The sequence below is a fragment of the Camelina sativa genome, chromosome 7 (assembly GCF_000633955.1).
Source record: "Camelina sativa cultivar DH55 chromosome 7, Cs, whole genome shotgun sequence".
In the NCBI taxonomy this organism is placed as follows: domain Eukaryota; kingdom Viridiplantae; phylum Streptophyta; class Magnoliopsida; order Brassicales; family Brassicaceae; genus Camelina; species Camelina sativa.
The window spans coordinates 28,683,637-28,687,805 of NC_025691.1; the positions used below are offsets into that span (position 1 = coordinate 28,683,637).

General features: G+C 31.4%; 2 long non-coding RNA genes across 4 annotated transcripts; both read left to right on the forward strand.

Annotated features, from left to right (window-relative positions):
- On the forward strand, positions 1,306-2,091 carry LOC104703100. 2 transcript variants are annotated; one of them, XR_754134.2, is made up of 3 exons: positions 1,306-1,539; positions 1,640-1,784; positions 1,877-2,091. It is a non-coding gene; the product is annotated as an uncharacterized LOC104703100 (long non-coding RNA). The 2 variants fall into 2 exon arrangements; XR_002032617.1 differs by having other exon boundaries at positions 1,312-1,539; positions 1,708-1,784.
- Positions 3,384-4,169, forward strand: LOC104703101. Of its 2 annotated transcripts, none has more exons than XR_754135.2 (3): positions 3,384-3,617; positions 3,718-3,862; positions 3,955-4,169. It is a non-coding gene; the product is annotated as an uncharacterized LOC104703101 (long non-coding RNA). The 2 variants fall into 2 exon arrangements; XR_002032618.1 differs by having other exon boundaries at positions 3,390-3,617; positions 3,786-3,862.

Consider the following 4,169-nt stretch of genomic DNA (forward strand, 5'->3'; position numbering starts at 1 on the left):
AATTTATTTACTTAATTAAGATTTGTTTCTTTAATTTAAAGGGGTTGAATAAGAGTGGTTCACCCTTAGAGGTGAATCAAGAATTATCTATTTGTTAATGTGTTGGATGTGATGTTGGTCATGTTCAGTATGCAAAATGCCAATTCGAAACTAAACGAAGTTCAAATAACTATGTTTTTGTAACCTTTGGTTTCTTCAGTTTGGCTAGCCGAATCTATCAAATAATCTAATACCAAGGCTGATAAGGAAAAAAAAAAAAAGGAATCATCCTTATTTCTATTAATCTCTTCTCTGAAACACCATGTGTAAAATTTTTGCAAATTAAACTATCCCTGACGGCTGACGCATTACGCCATCATTCTCCTCGCTTGCACTTTACATTATTTTCCCTATAGATTTTGGTGAACTTTAAGGAAAAGATTTGTCGTTTTTGGTGTAACAATCACTTTCCTTAACTTGTGTGTATTTGAGACTTTTGCAGAACCATGCACCGACACAAGTCAGTTTCACTGTTCTCGGTGGTTGAGAGAATCCAACGGTATACAAACAAAAGATAGCTCGATAATCAACGGTTACTGTTTCATGTTTTATTTGGTAATGCGTTCCTAAACGCTCTTCCACGTCATAGTGCTTTTGATGGACCCTATAATCTCCACACGTGTGATTTCAGGTGTCAGCATGTGCACAATACTCATTTTAGATCGTCTTCCTAGGGGCAAGGGCGCAGTTCTTATAATTAACACAAATAAACTTGGAATATTGAAATTTTATTTTTGTTATGAGATTGTAAGCATGAAAATAACAACATTTAATGTTTTGGATATTAGATCACATACTTTAGTTAATGTGTATTTTTTTCTTTCAGCCTAAAAACTTTGGGTATCAGCGTCCAAATAAAAATGATTGGAGACTTTTATGTGATTTTCCCCATATCAAATGTGTTAGAATCATTAGTACATAAGCAGTTCACAATAGAATATCAGTAGATTATTTAGCAGCTATTTTATGGGAAGTGATATTCTTATTTGTGGAAACATTAAATCAAAAAATATATTTAGGCCGGTTTAGTGAAGAATTGGATTTAATTTTGGTATGTCCTTATCCCAAAAATTATTTTCTAGTTTCCCCTTCCTATAATATAATAACTGATTTTTTTTTTTTTATTTTAATGAAAAAATTGGTGAAAGGCTATAAAATTTGTAGAAATATTTTTAATTACCGACTCAACCAAGTTTAATTCGGGTTATCTACCAGTTACCCATTGAAATCGGATCTGAACTTTATCTTTTAATTTTCTTTCTTTCGATTCTTTCTTCTTCTCCCGTGAACCAGTTAACTGACTTAAAGAGTCAGTTAGCTGCTTGTTTCTTTACGAGCATCTTTGTCACTTTTTGAAGTATCCTCCATAAAGTTATTTGTAAATTAGTTATTTAGATGAGATGGGCGTCAGAGAAATAATAATATTTATCATATAATCAGTCTCCATTTTACAGGTTTTAAATCTCTCGAGGAACTTTACTACAGAACATGGTTACACAGGTGACTTTCGATTGCATTTTTATGTCTTCTTTTCATTGAAGGGTTTCTGTTGTCTGAATCTGAACTGACTTTGATTATATTTGTATCTCATTTTTGTCAGTATCTGGAATACAGTCATTGTAATATGGTGCTTTTGATTCTCTTTGCATCTGTTTCTAAAATTATCAGGGTTTGACTTCTTCGGGATATTTGCTGGCTATTGGAGATGACAATCAAATGTATGAGCTTCACCCTGACGGCAACAGGTAAACTTTATTTAAGCAGTTGAATCTATAAATGGATAACAACATCACGGTACATGTTAAAGCTAATGTGGATTGTGTATTTTCAATTACAGTTTTGACTTTTTCAAAGGTCTGGTTCGAAGAAAAATATGATCCAAAGATTATCTTGCTGCATCTTCTGGTGGAAGTAGATAACAGTGTTTTAGAACCATCGACACAACTGATACTAGTTTCAATTTTCGAAAGCAACGAAGTTGCAGTATTGCCCTTTATTCCCCCTGTATCCAGATAATCTCTTTATTCTCTATCATATAAATATCCCTTATTATTGCTGACTAAAAGACTCACTGTTCTAAACTGATGAATATAATATCTACACCAAAAACATAGCTAGCATTTAGAGAAAACAAGGAAGCTTTTCGTCTGATTCTATTTTTCTTTGTTTTCAGTATTAATAATATCAAAAATTGAACAAATGGATTTGATTAAAAAAAAATGGCCAATCTCAAAAGACGAACCTTTTAGTTCATATAAAATATTATTAAAAAGAAAAACTGTGTATAGTATACCACATGCTTTTTTTGCACATGTTATTATCTCATGTTATAGATATCTATAAATTCTTCTATATGTCAGTCAAATAATTAGGAAACTTCCGAAACTTACACCCGTAAATTGGCATTTTGTGTAAATGTTCTTTCTGGTTAGCTGTCAAGAATAATGTTCCCAATCGCCAAGTATAGTTTAGATTTTAGAAGACTCTATAATTCATTTTTTTTCTTTTGCTATTTAGGAGATTCCACCAGAATTTTTTTTCCACTAACTATCTCTTTACTCTTTCCATTTTCATTATAAAAGTTGTTAAAACTAAAAACACAAAAAATATTTATTTTTTTATGAAGAAAGTAATATTAGATGATTCATATTCATTTTCGATTTCTTAAACCAATANTGGACCCTATAATCTCCACACGTGTGATTTCAGGTGTCAGCATGTGCACAATACTCATTTTAGATCGTCTTCCTAGGGGCAAGGGCGCAGTTCTTATAATTAACACAAATAAACTTGGAATATTGAAATTTTATTTTTGTTATGAGATTGTAAGCATGAAAATAACAACATTTAATGTTTTGGATATTAGATCACATACTTTAGTTAATGTGTATTTTTTTCTTTCAGCCTAAAAACTTTGGGTATCAGCGTCCAAATAAAAATGATTGGAGACTTTTATGTGATTTTCCCCATATCAAATGTGTTAGAATCATTAGTACATAAGCAGTTCACAATAGAATATCAGTAGATTATTTAGCAGCTATTTTATGGGAAGTGATATTCTTATTTGTGGAAACATTAAATCAAAAAATATATTTAGGCCGGTTTAGTGAAGAATTGGATTTAATTTTGGTATGTCCTTATCCCAAAAATTATTTTCTAGTTTCCCCTTCCTATAATATAATAACTGATTTTTTTTTTTTTATTTTAATGAAAAAATTGGTGAAAGGCTATAAAATTTGTAGAAATATTTTTAATTACCGACTCAACCAAGTTTAATTCGGGTTATCTACCAGTTACCCATTGAAATCGGATCTGAACTTTATCTTTTAATTTTCTTTCTTTCGATTCTTTCTTCTTCTCCCGTGAACCAGTTAACTGACTTAAAGAGTCAGTTAGCTGCTTGTTTCTTTACGAGCATCTTTGTCACTTTTTGAAGTATCCTCCATAAAGTTATTTGTAAATTAGTTATTTAGATGAGATGGGCGTCAGAGAAATAATAATATTTATCATATAATCAGTCTCCATTTTACAGGTTTTAAATCTCTCGAGGAACTTTACTACAGAACATGGTTACACAGGTGACTTTCGATTGCATTTTTATGTCTTCTTTTCATTGAAGGGTTTCTGTTGTCTGAATCTGAACTGACTTTGATTATATTTGTATCTCATTTTTGTCAGTATCTGGAATACAGTCATTGTAATATGGTGCTTTTGATTCTCTTTGCATCTGTTTCTAAAATTATCAGGGTTTGACTTCTTCGGGATATTTGCTGGCTATTGGAGATGACAATCAAATGTATGAGCTTCACCCTGACGGCAACAGGTAAACTTTATTTAAGCAGTTGAATCTATAAATGGATAACAACATCACGGTACATGTTAAAGCTAATGTGGATTGTGTATTTTCAATTACAGTTTTGACTTTTTCAAAGGTCTGGTTCGAAGAAAAATATGATCCAAAGATTATCTTGCTGCATCTTCTGGTGGAAGTAGATAACAGTGTTTTAGAACCATCGACACAACTGATACTAGTTTCAATTTTCGAAAGCAACGAAGTTGCAGTATTGCCCTTTATTCCCCCTGTATCCAGATAATCTCTTTATTCTCTATCATATAAATATCCCTTATTA